The following is a 13,700-nucleotide window of genomic DNA, read 5'->3' on the forward strand; positions in this document are numbered from 1 at the left end:
TATTCTGGATTTGCCCTGTTATTTGGACGTTAAGAGGTACCTTGGGACTTCTTTGGTGGTCTAGTGGTTAAGACTCTGAGCTTCTACTGCAGGGAGCATGGATTCAATCCCTGGATGGTATACTAACATCTCGCATGCAGTGCAGCATAGCCTGTCTTCATTTCTCATGGCAAACATCCCTTCCTGAGGGTCAGACCTCCTTGCTCTGCCTTCATGTTTTCCAATCCTTTCCTTCCCGTTATTATTTAACACCTGTCTCATCTACTGGACTATAAGCTCTACGGAGACAGGGAACATGTCTGCTTTGCTCACAGCCAAACCCTCTTAGCATATGCCTGACGTATAGCAAGTACTCATTAAGTACTTCTTGACTGAATAAAAGAATCAACAGTTACTAGTCACCATGAAGAACTTCTATGTATATGGAACACATAACACAGTGCCTGGCACATAGCATGGACTTGATAAATGTTTGCTATTGTGTTCAGGAAATCATAAGGAGTCTGGTTTGACTAGTGTCAAGGGTGTGGAGAGAAGTTTTGGCAAATAGTTCAAGTCTGTTTAGGGAGCCAAAGGAGGAGAGAACTGCATGATGGAAGGGGTTATAAGCAGCATGTAATCTAGCAAAGGCAAATATTAGCATTTCAAAATCCCTCCTTCCCAGCCCAAGATGGCTTTAGACTTTTCTTTTAACCACATCACCCAGACTCCTTATAGCAGATTTCAGCAAAGTGTAATTGGTGTGCTCAGGGGACCTGGGAAGGATCAGAAGGGTGCACTAATGACCCTGGTAAAAACAAAGATCCACTGTGCATGTGTTCTGTGTAACACAAACAGCTACCTCCTCCCTACTAGAAAAAGGTCTATCTCACATTCTAATCTCTGTGAGCACAATTGAAGATTTCCTATTCCTATCTCCTTTGGAAAAAGTAAATAATTTATTAACCTCAAAAGGCTTCCTGGAACACTGGGTTAATCCCTTTAAAGGGATACATCTGGACACCCTAACTTCATTACAATTGTAGACGTGAATGCTACCAGGTATTTTTTTTTTTCCCAAACTGAGTGGTGCCAGGGAGTCTAGAGACAAGCAGTCAGCCAGCCAGGTTCAAATCATCGTCTCTTTGAGGCTGTGTTTTGGCAGCCACAGCAGGGTCAGCCTTCAAGGAGCAGTAGACTTCTTGTCACCCTTGAGTGACCCTCAACGGGAGAACTAGAACCAGAAGGGGATGACTTCCAGGGAAAACAGCTGATCCACCACCTGTACAAACTTGCACCTAACTGGCCTGACATGAGAGTCCTTGGGGAAGGGCTTTGGTAAACCAGAGGCGTTGCTAACATGTGAAATCAAGCCCCTGCGCTCTGCACATGCCAGCCCCACAGAAGACTGCACTGTCAGAAACCGCCTGCATTACAGGCTGCTTTATTCCAAATCATTTTGTTAATTCAGATCCCCACCAACTACAGGGTAGCGACAACAGGACTCTCGTCATGGGATCAGCATCTTTGGCCCTGTTTTCACACCACAGGAGACACCTTTCGTTTTACAACATTCGGGTCTATGGCAAGCTCTTAATTATATTTGCCGCCAAGAACCAGTTAATGAAGGGATATTTCGTGGCCTTCAGCAGAAACCTCAGACTCAGCAACCAAGGAACTGAAAGCCCTGACCTCAAGGCAATCTCCACACCAGCCTCCTGCCTGATGCATATTTCAAAGGTTTCCAGGTTTTAAAGCATGGATTACCTTTGCAAATGAAAAATTGAACAAGCAAAAGCATTTAGTGGCATGTTACTACGGTTCCAATGATTTTGAAGAGGCTGCTTGGTTTAGCCCAAGGCAGAATTTCAAATGAACAAAGAAGTAAATATCCATGTTTTTCATTATTTCCTATTTATTCTACCAGGATTTAAAATATGGTATGTATTGATCCCACCTCAGGTTTCTAGCCATTATAAAATGCATATATCAACCTACTGAAAAATTATGCATATTGATAAAATGCTTAATAGTTTCAGGGGCATTCAATATCCAGCCACCCCCCAAAATAGGTTGTTTATTTGTTTATAGGATTTTGCATGGTAGTGAAATTTTAAACTCCATTCAAAAGATAGAGTCTTATTTTTTCAAGTATAAGAAGAATGATTAAAGCAAAGTAAAAGAAATCAGTGTTGTCTTTACCATGATAGCATTTAATCACTACTGTGTGTGGCATTTTACCAGATACTATTCATCTAAACAAATTCATTGTATACCTATTATGTACCAAGTAACTCCCAAAATGAAATGATTACAAATACAATCATTGCATTCAGACAGTTCAAATCTAGAAGGAGAAACAGGTAAGCACAACATAACGTGGTAAATATTATGGGAGTACAATACATGTTAGCTGTACCTGATGTATAAATGAAGGAATGAATTGTCAAGGATATTTAGAGAGTATAATAAATTCATCATGGAAACAGGGAATAAATATATATTATTCAGCAAAAATTGAGCATGGAATATTTTCAAATGAAGAAAGTTTCAAGAGGAGTCAAAAGATTAAAGACTTCAGCTGTAGGGTTACGAGAGAAATGAGAAGTCCTACATTCAATTTATTTATATGTTGGTAAACCAAGGCCTAAACATGAAACACATGATAATAAAGAGCTGAACTACAAAATACAAGAAAAGAAAAAGAGGTAGGAATCAGATTGTTATATAATGGTATGATTAATCACTCTTATTTTGAATTTATGAATATCTATATCCAATTATCATGACATACCTATGTTAATTTCTCCAATGTTGCTGCAATTAACCAGAGTATAAGTTACTACTGCTGCTGCTGCTGCTAAGTCGCTTCAGTCGTGTCCGACTCTGTGCGACCCCATAGACGGCAGCCCACCAGGCTCCACCGTCCCTGGGATTCTCCAGGCAAGAATACTGGAGTGGGTTGCCATTTCCTTCTCCAGTGCGTGAAAGGGAAAAGTGAAAGTGAAGTCACTCAGTCGTATCCAACTCTTAGTGACCCCATGGACTGTAGCCTACCAGACTCCTCCGTCCATGGGATTTTCCAGGCGAGAGTACTGGAGTGGGGTGCCATTGCCTTCTCCGATAAGTTACTACAGGTGGAGTTAAAAGGTAAAGTTTGGCCAATTTTCCTTTGAGCCTTCAAAGTACAACATAATATCCATTTTCACTACAAAGGGAACAAAACCCTCATTTGTCACCGCCTCAGAAGAAAGATAAAAAATTTTATGTATCAAACAGAACTTTTCAAGGACTCTGTGCTCAGGAGAAAGAAAGAAAAGGACAGAAAGTGTGTAGCCAAAAATACGGTAAGTTTTGGTCTAAAGAGGCAGTATGTTGTAATGGATTTGTTATTTAGGAGGTGTATTCCAACTTTATTATGTTGCTATATGACCTTGGTTGTCATTGCCTCATCAGTGAAACAGGAATAATAATGTATGTCCTACCCTGAGAATGCATGCTTTTTAAATAAAGTGAAGTCATTCTGTCGTGTCCAACTCTTTGCGGCCCCATGGACTGTAGCCTACCAGGCTCCTCTGTCTGTGGAATTCTCCAGGCAAGAAAACTGGAGTGGGTTGCCATTCCCTTTTCCAAGGGATCTTCCCAACCCAGTGATCAAACTCTCATCTCCTGCATTGGCAGGAAGATTCTTTAACATCTGATCTACCAGGAAGTGGTGGCTTAAATGAAGCATATGAAATGTTTGAAAACATTATGAAAATATAAAAATCCCATTTTAGGTTTGTTACCATTGGGATGAGTTCTAACAGGACAGTATTTTTCATCTATAAAAGATAAAATACCTTTATTATAGGGAAATAAAAGCATATTATAATGTATGAGGCCTCCTCTCATAATCTATGCAATAATAAGAATGAAGGAATGGAAATATTCCAATTTCTCTATTTCAAGCACATCTATTTCTAGTTCCAGGGCACAGTTTGCTTCGTCTTCCTTCCCTTTTTCCTTCCTTCCTTTTCTCTCTCCCTTTCTTTCTTTCACCCTTGTTTACTTTTTATCATATCTTCATAAACATTTCTAAGGCTATTTCTTGGCTTCTCTTTTAAAGTATTATTTTGATTATCAAGTTTTAATTGAAGACCTGAAGGAAAAAGATCATAAACCTGTTTCTTCCCTCTAACAAAGTCTAGCCTACCTTCTGCTAAGAACATCTAGAATTTGTTAAAAATAGCACATTTCTTTATTTGGACTCAATTGACTTGTACTTCTGTGGACCTGTCGAAATGTTAAATAATAAATTGTTATCTCTAAATAGATTCTTCCTTGGCCAAGATACAGTCAAAAAACGTGTTTTAGATGAGTCATTCAACCAGAATAATTTCCCTTTGGATTACTAGAGTTGTCAGAGGGGAAAAAACTAAAACCATGTGAGTAATTTTCCATGTACCTCGGGTTCGATATCTAAAATGTTTCATAGGCCTTCTGCATCACAAGGCAGTTTATTTAAAAATGCAGGCACATCCTCTTCTCTGCCTCTGTGTGTCCCTTCCTCTTTAGCAGCTGAAGGCAGGTGCATCCACAATGAACAGAGTCAGCAGCCAATACCCCTTGTGCTTGTGTGTCATCGTGGCAAGCTAGGAAGGAGCATGTATGAAAAAGCCAAGCAGAGAGACTGTCCTCCTTTTTCCTATCACCACTGTGACCTGTAAGCAACAACAGTAATAACGAAAGTTATTAACAACTATCAAAACAACATGTGCACAATGCAAAGGTACAACTTCTGTAGCTAAACAGAGCTTTAACCAAATAGCCACCCACACACTTGCTGCTGTTACTGGGTCGGGGAGAGGGGAAGGACTGCTGGTTTGGCTCAAAGAAAGGAGAGGGAGAGGTGGAAGCAAAGGAGAGGAGGAGGCAGACAGAACCCTGTCTTTGACAGGAGTGCTCCAACCGAGAAAATCATTTCTCACCCTCAGTGAGGAGCCCGTGAGTCACAGAAACAGGAGAGCGTGTTGTTCGTGACCCCTGCCAGAAAATTCAAAGATTAGGACACTCATCAGGAGAGGCAGTGCCCTGCATGAAAATCTCCAGCTTTGATTTTTCAGTTAAAGGCAACATTTCAGAAAAATGTATAGCCAACATTTCTACCATTAGCCTGTCTTGCTCTTCTATATTGCACGGATGCTCGGCTGGGGAAATTTGATCAATATATTAGATTCCTGGCAGAAAGATGCTATCAGACCACGCATGTGTGCCTTGACATAGCTCAATTTCCATCTATCCAAGAAGGTATTGATTTTCTGCTCACGGAAGTGCACACACACATACTAAGAGCGCTTACAGAGGATGGGGGTTGGGCAGGCATTTGTTGAAGAACAGACAACTCTGCCATTCCCCAAATGCATTCCAAATACCCTCTGGCTTGGTGACTTAATATTTGGGTGATCTACATAAACTCCTCACGTCAGGATTAAATCAATGACTGATGAGCAAAAACAGTATTCCTCCGCTCACTCTTTGAATGCTAAGAACTCAGCTGTTTCAGAAAATGTGGCCCTCTTGGAATATTATTCCAGGCTTCATATGGAACAACTTCCTGAAGCTACATCTTCCTAATGCAACTGGAATTAATTCTGCTTTACTTGATCACAGTCTTCTCTCCTAAGGCTTGGAGTCATGTTAACACTTCCCTCTCCGCTCTACTGTCCTTCCTTCCTTTCTATCAGTCTCTTTCTGATTTAGAACACTGTGGTAGTTATTTATGCTGCTCACCGAATATTTTCAGCTCTTCATCTTCTGGGCTTGGGCCTGGGCTTGGGCTTGGTCCTGGTCCCTCTGTGGTTTAGGTGGGGCTGTGTGACCAGTTCTGATCAATGAGTAGAAATAATTTGCATTATTTCCAGGTTGAGATTTTAATTGTCTATGGGAGAGCTTCCACAGGAAAATATTGATAATAGACTTCATAAAAAGTAAGAACTTCAATATGACAAAAGATATCATTAACGAAGTTAGATGGTAAGAGCCAAACTGAGAAAATATTTTCAAAAAACATAACAAAAGGCAAGTAACCTTATACAGAGAGAGTCTATGAATCAAAATACACAGGCAGATATAAACAGGCATTTCACAGTAGGAGAGATATGAGTAGCCAATATATACACTAGAAGATACTTAATCTCAGTTGGAATTAAGGAAATACAAATTATCGCAATGATTGATGGAATTCAAATTAAAAACTCCAAAAGTTTAACAGGGAGAGTGAAAAAGTTGGCTTAAAGCTCAACATTCAGAAAACTAAGATCATGGCATCTGGTCCCATCACTTCATGGCAAATAGATGGGGAAACAGTGGAAATAGTGGCTGACTTTATTTTTTGGGGCTCCAAAATCACTGCAGATGGTGACTGCAGCCATGAAATTAAAAGACGCTTACTCCTTGGAAGGAGAGTTATGACCATCCTAGACAGCATATTAAAAAGCAGAGACATTACTTTCCCAACGAAAGTCCATCTAGTCAAGGCTATGGTTTTTCCAGTGGTCATGTATGGATGTGAGAGTTGGACTATACAGAAAGCTGAGCACCAAAGAACTGATGCTTTTGAAATGTGGTGTTGGAGAAGACTCTTGAGAGTCCCTTGGATTGCAAGGAGATCTAACAAGTCCATCCTAAAGGAAGTCAGTCCTGAGTGTTCATTGGAAGGACTGATGTTGAAGCTGAAGCTCTAGTACTTCGGCCACCTGATGCCAAGAGGTGACTCATTTGAAAAGACCCTGATGCTGGGAAAGATTGAAGGTGAGAGGAGAAGGGGACGACAGAGGATGAGATGGTTGATGGCATCACCAACTCAATGGAGATGAGTTTGAGTAAACTCTGGGAGTTGGTAATGGACAAGGGAGGCCTGGTGTGCTGCAGTCCATGGGGTCGCAAAGAGTCGGACATGACTGAGCGACAGAACTGAACTGAACTGAAAAGTTTAATAATTTCCAGAATTGACAAGTGTCTCATTCCTGCTGGTATAATATTATTGGAGGGCAATTAGTGATATATTTCAAAATTATAACATTATTTTGACCCCAAAATTCCATTTCTAGGGACCTAAACTCAGAAATATTTGCATATTATATTAACAACATTTATTTAATATAAATTATGTGCCACGCCCTATATAGCTGCTTTATTCATATTAGTCACTTAGAATCTGAGAGGAAGTTCTGTTTTTACCCCATTTTACAGGTGAGGAAACAGAAAAAAGTTAACAGCTAAGAAGTGGCAGTGTAGGGATCCAGACACAGTGCTCACTTCTGTGTGACATTGCAGATACTACGCTATCTCTCTCAAAGAAATATGCATATAGATGTATGTTGCACCATTACTTGTAATTTTTTTGGAGTTGAATAAAAGGTGAATGTTCAACGATAAGAGAGATGGCTACATGGCAAATTCAAATGATAGAATATTACGCAGTAATTCAGAAGAACAAATCCAAGAAAATTAAAAACATTTAGTCACGTAAAACATGTAGAATATTTATAGCAACATTATCCATGATAATCAAAAAGCAGGAATAACCCAAATGACCATTCATCACCAACTGATGGATAGATAGAGAAAACGTGGTCTATCCATAAGATGGAAGATTATTCAGCCCTGAAAAAGAATGAAGCTCTGACACATCTGCAACATGGATGAAACTTGAAAACATGCTAAATAATAAAAGATACAAATGGCCATAATTTGCATGACTCTATTTATATGAAATGTCCAGAATGAGCAAATCTAAAGACAGAAAATAGATTATGGTTGCCAGGGGAATGAGGGGACAGGGAAACTGAGACTAATGGCTAACAGCTACAGGGATTCTTTTTGGGGTGATGAAACATTCTAGAATTAAATAGTAGTGCAGGTTGCACAGCATAGTGAATATAATAAACACCATTGAGTTACATACTTTAAAATGATGCGATTTTATATTATGTGAGTTATATCTCAATCTCAAAAAGAGAATAAGTATCTTTGTGCAGAAAGATGTTAAATAAAAAACAGCAAACCTCAAAACAATATGAATAGCGTGTTTCCATTTACAAAAAAGGAAACATATGTGTTTGTAAAGGCATAGGAAAAAGTGCACAAGAATACAGACTAGTCTATTAACAGAGCCTTCCTCTGGAGTGAAAACACAATTGGGAGAGAGAAGTGAAAGGCAGACACTTTCTGGTCTGCCGGAAAACTTTTCACTGTATGTACTTTTCACTGAATATACTTTTGTTTTGAATTTCTTTACAATAATCATATATTACTTTTATAATTTTAAAGATGAAAATTAAAATAGAAGCTTTCAAACATTAGTTTTTCTGGCTCAGTCACTAAGTCGTGTCTGACTCTTTGTGATTTCATGGACTGTAGCCCTCCGGGCTCCTCTGTCCATGGAATTTCCCAGGCAAGAATACTGGAGTGGGTTGCCATTTCCTTCTCCAGGAGATCTTCCCAAACCAGGGGTCAAACCTGCATCTCCTGAATTGGCAGGGGGATTCTTTACCATTGAGCCACGAGGGAAGCCCTAAACTGGTAAATAAAAATAATCTCCAGAAATAAACCACAGACAAAATAATAGGATACAATGGTAAAGCCCAGGACTGGTAGCCAGAAGACCTGGATTCCTGATTCAACTCTGCCTTAATGACTTTGGGTCATTAAAAAGTTTATCTAGCATCTCTGAGTCTCAGTTTCCTCGTTTCTCAAACAGACAGCTGGACTAGGTGACCACCATGAAACTTTCAGCTCTAGAATCTGGATCCCACAATCGGCCATCCTCCCTTCTTGCTCCGTTGCCAAGGTTACTCACAGCTCCAGTCTTTCAGACCATGTTTTAGATAAGGCATGAAATACAGTCATGAACTGACACATATTCCAAGATCACAACCTTCCAGGAAAAGGATCATCAAATCCATTGCCCAACTTCTGCTTAATTATGACCCTTTTTGTTTTATCTCATAGCAGTTAATTTCATGGACTTATGGCTGAGTCAAGTAATAGAATAGTTCTTGGACAAACAAGATAATTTGCCAGACAGGTCATTTTTTTGTTGTTGTTTAATACATGGAAATCTCATTTCAGAAAGCATGCAACTCTGAAATAAGTTATTTTCCTTTCATCATGTACATAACCTCTCAGTTGTCTTTTCATTAGCTTTTGCTGGTCCTAGATAGATAGAAAAGAGGAGGTCAAAGGGAAGAGAGAGAAGCATAAGGGCCCTGAGAATTCAGGGGTGCAAAAGAGGATGGCTCAATGAAACATTAAACATGAGTGGACAAATATGTGCCTACGAGAAATTTGTTTCCTTCTTTATCAGTGTTTCAGCTCCTCTGCCTGGTGGCTAACTGCTGCAGCAAATGGTGGGGATGATGTGCCTATCTGAAGGGCCAGGAAGAGGACCCTCCAGAAGCAGAAGCTTTTCCTCCAAAAGCTGAACCAACTCCATCAAGCACAGTGCCGGCTCAAGTAGATGCCCCCCAATTACCAGCATTCTCCCGTTTCCCATCTTCCATGGGAGACATTGAAGGAGAATACAAAGAACCCAGACTTGCAGTCTTTGGAGTCTGTAAGACCTGGACCCACATCCTGTCTCTGCCACGGACCTTCTGTGTAATCTGGGACAACTGTGAAAACCACAGGATTGTCATGAAGGTTATGCAAGATAACAGATGTAAAAGGCCTACCATGGTGACTGGCACGCAATAGGTAATTAATGAACCTTAATCGTTTTTCATCTCTTCATTCTTAAAGAACCCAGGTCTTAAGTTTTGTCCAAAGCAGACCTTGAGAACTGCTTCAATGAGATGGTTTCTGAGAGCAAAGATATAATCCACCCTTTTATTTTTTAAATTTAGTACTTTTAATGTCATTGTACCCTGCTTTTTGAAGACAGGTCTCCCCTTTATTTTACATTGTGTGGGTTCCACAAATTAGTTAGCCATATCTGAGGATGTATCAAACACTGTGTTCCCTTGAATCTCCTCCCCTTGGCCTGAGGAGAGGAGGAAACCTTAATTCCGCATTCCTCATGGATGAGAGGTCACACCACTGTCTCTGAATCAATCCTCCACCAGCCTCTTCCCCTTCCCTCTTTTATAGAGATGGGTGATGGGAAGGCCAGCAGCTTCTATATAGGGGGTTTAGCACTTGGTTTGGGAATGTATGGATCCTTGGCACTTAATTTTTTGTCCTTTGCATTTGAAATTTTGACACTGGGACTATAAGGGCCTGGACTGCAAGGGAACTTTGGCTCCTTGTAACCACAAGGGTGGGGCTTCCCAGGTGGCTCAGTGGTAAAGAATCCGTCTGCAATGCAGGAGATGCGGGTTCAATCCACCGGAGAAGGAAATGGCAACCTGCCTTGGTATTCTTGCCTGGAAAACCCCATGGACAGAAGTCAGTCCATAGGGTTGCAAAAGAGTCAGACATGACTTAGCAACTAAACAACAACAAAAACAACAGCAACAACAACAAACCACTAGGGTGTCAGAACATTTGTGGGAAGGTAGGTGAACCAGCAAGGAAAGGAGAGGAGATCCCTTCAGCCTTGGCTGGCTTCCTTCCCAGCTGAGGGAGCATGTAAGATTTTCCAGTGATGGAGGTGGAGTTCTCCTGGCAGAGCACCCTTGTGCAGAGTGGTTCTTCATTCCAGAGAACAACCACAGCTGTGCCTGTAGTCCTCGAGCATTCTTAGACAGTTCATCATGGTGGGGCCAGCCAAGCTGTTGGAAAGGACATCCAGAGGAGTCCTGTTCCAGGCAGGTCATGGGTCAGGCTCCAGAGCCCTGCTACAATGTGCTGACACGATGGTACTCCTGCTGGAGCCTGTGAGTGGCCCAGCAGATACCCTTCCTTTGATCAGACTTCATACATGAATTATGCTAGCTCCAGATTTTCTCAGTTTTTAACCCAGGATACTCCCTTATTTTTTGTGGCAAAGAGACCAGGAAAGTCATGTGCTCAGTCTCTACAGGAAAATGGGCAGTGAGGGTCATGAGAATTTCCAGTTGTAGCAGGAAACTCGGAAGGCCGGTTAGGTCTCCATCAAGGCTCAGTCAGGGCAGGGCCAATGTATAGCAAATGGGGAACTGGCCTTGATCCTGCAAAATACTAATTTCGCTGTAGAGTCTACCATTTCCTTGTCAAATTTGTATATGTTGCCTCTAGGGCACTCACTTGCTTTCTAGAGGCAAGAGGTCAGTTGAAAGGATGTTCAGTTTCTTTCATTCTGAGTGCTCCAGTGTCCCAAAGCCAATGCATTCGACCCTGGGGCTGGAACTAAGTCAGGTCCTGGAAATGCTGGCTTTAATCACCACAACTGATAGTCGGCCTGGCTCACAAGAGATGATCTTCACGGGCTAAAAGGCTTCTGGAGAAACGCACACAAAAATGCAGCAGGCAGAGCTACCAATGCTGGGTCTCCAGCATCAACTGGTCTCCCAGTTACTTAAAATCCCCTTCATTGCTTAGTTCACTTTGCTTTCCCCTGAGTGACCATCCAAACTCACAAGTTCAAACCTCCTGCCCAACCGCCATACCCCTCACTCTGAGCAGAATCCTCACCACCTAGGAATTGTAACCACACCCAACCTTAGAGTCAGCTTCTCCACCTTATCTCTGAGGCTGGCTCAAGTTTCCCGTCCCCTGTCAAGGCCTCCACCCAAGTCCTTAACCCCCTCCCACTCACTCAGGTGACTTGCCACCTCTCCTCCTCACCTTTCTCCTCTTTCCTACCTTTGCCCTCTGCTTCGGGCTCTTTTTCTCCTTCCCCAGTCTCTCCGAGAGTGAAACCAACTGACGCTGCTTTCCTTGACTTTATCCTCTTCAATTTCACGCCTTTCTTTCTCCTTCTGAACCAGTTCTGCTCCAAACTAGGCAAACTGAGAGGCTCAGGGAGGCCAGGTGTAAGGGTCTGGGTACCCAGATAGGGAGGGGCTAGAGTTGAGCCCCAGGACATGGAACAAAAAGGGAGCAGAGGGCAGCATCAGGTGAAGCAGGGTGAGAACAAAAGAAATGGGCAAACACTGTATCGATCCAAAATATACGGGGCGGAGACGAGAAAAAAGTGGATGAGGGTTAAAGGATCTGTGATTAGGAATAGGAAGATAGAGCCAAAAGTTTCAGGAAATTGGAAGGGAGCCAGTGAGATTTCTTAAGGTGCAGATACCTAGTCCAGCCTCCACTAGTAGGGAACCTGTGGCCTTGCCCTTGGGTGGAGAGGGAACAATTAAGGATGTCAAGCCTGTTTGGACAATTTTCTTCCTCTGCCAGTCTCCTTAGAAGGATTATCAATGAGCACTACTCTACTGCTTTAGTCCAACGTCACTTTAAAGCTCACTGCAGGGACTTTCCTGGTGTCCCAGCGGTTAGGAATCTATCTGCCAATGCAGGGGAACACGGATTCGATCCCTAGTCCAGGAGGATCCCACATGCTGCAGAGCAACTAAGCCCGTGAGCTGCAGTTACTGAGCCCACACGCCCATGCTTCTCAACAAAAGAAGACACTGCAATGAGAAGCCCACACGCTGCAACTGGAGAGTAGCCCCCATTTGCCACAACTAGAGAAAGCCTGAGCACAACAATGAAGACCCAACACAGCCAGAACAAACTAACAAAAAGTCACTACAATCTGAATTCTATCTTTACCTTCCCATCAAAACCTCCTGGGAAGTGATCACCGCTGGTCTCTGTGTTGGTCTTCTCTGAGTGCTCCTTCATGAGATTTTCCTCCTCCTGTGCCTCGGCTTGCCCAGTATCAAGTTTGTTTTAGGTTCTTCTAGCCACACTCACAATCACTAGGCATTTTCTTCTACTCGTAGATTTTAAATAACAGTTTTTTGTTATTTTCCAAATCTAGACATTTGGTCCTTAGTTCTCTTCTGGTCACCAGACTCACATCTGAACTGTCTCACTCTGAGATTCCCCAAATATTACTTGTGTCAACATTGCTGGTCAGAAGTATCATGTGGCAAATGGAAAGGCAGAAAATGCTGCAGGATAAGGAAAGAAAACGTGACAAGTGGCTACAAACAAGCTGTCAGGTCAAGATATTTCTAAAAGAATGGGGATTTTAAACTTCTCTCTGATGTGCTTACACACTCCCAAAATTTCCATATAGGATAACTGAATTAAAATATCCTGACTTTACCTCTTTGCTAACTGAGGGATCAAGAGTAAATTGGGTCATAGAACTGTCACTCTGGGGCACTATCATTAATGGAACTCCTACTGAAAGTTGGCTTCTCTGTCCACCTCCTTTCAATTCTATTAGCTTTAACTCCTCTGAAAGAGAATCTCATTGGCATAGCTAATCTTTCTACAACAGGTCTTCCTCAGGAGGGAGTTTCCGCTTTTGCCTGGGAAATCAGCGAAGACCTCACAAAGGCTGTGACATTTGAGATGGCCTGAAAAAGATGATAGGTGCTAGGCGTAACTCTGTGTGTGTGTATGTGTGTATGACAATTTCAGAATTTTCCAGCATTATTCTAAATCTAGAGCCTTCATTCAACTATTATTTGCTTTTTCCATTCTCTAAATCACAAGAGTCACTTTTATTCTGAAAAAAACTCCACATTTGAAGGAACTAGAAAGAGTCTCTCTCCCTTGTTTTGGTAGGGACACTTAATGAAGTCTAGAAGAATAATATTTTCCCATTCATTCATTCACTTAATAGTCCTGCTATAGCTAGA

At 41.7% G+C, this 13,700-nt stretch overlaps 1 long non-coding RNA gene across 1 annotated transcript; it reads right to left on the minus strand.

The window, feature by feature from the left end:
• Window positions 1–2,169: 2,169 nt before the first annotated feature.
• LOC145504662 (uncharacterized) lies at window positions 2,170–12,945 on the minus strand. The gene is made up of 4 exons (XR_014052379.1): window positions 12,658–12,945; window positions 5,752–5,845; window positions 4,950–5,004; window positions 2,170–4,682 (listed from the first exon to the last, which is right to left on the minus strand). It is a non-coding gene; the product is annotated as an uncharacterized LOC145504662 (long non-coding RNA).
• Window positions 12,946–13,700: the final 755 nt, after the last annotated feature.

This window comes from Giraffa tippelskirchi, chromosome 5 (genome assembly GCF_054371585.1).
Source record: "Giraffa tippelskirchi isolate mGirTip1 chromosome 5, T2T-mGirTip1v1.2.pri, whole genome shotgun sequence".
Taxonomy (NCBI): Eukaryota; Metazoa; Chordata; class Mammalia; order Artiodactyla; family Giraffidae; genus Giraffa; species Giraffa tippelskirchi.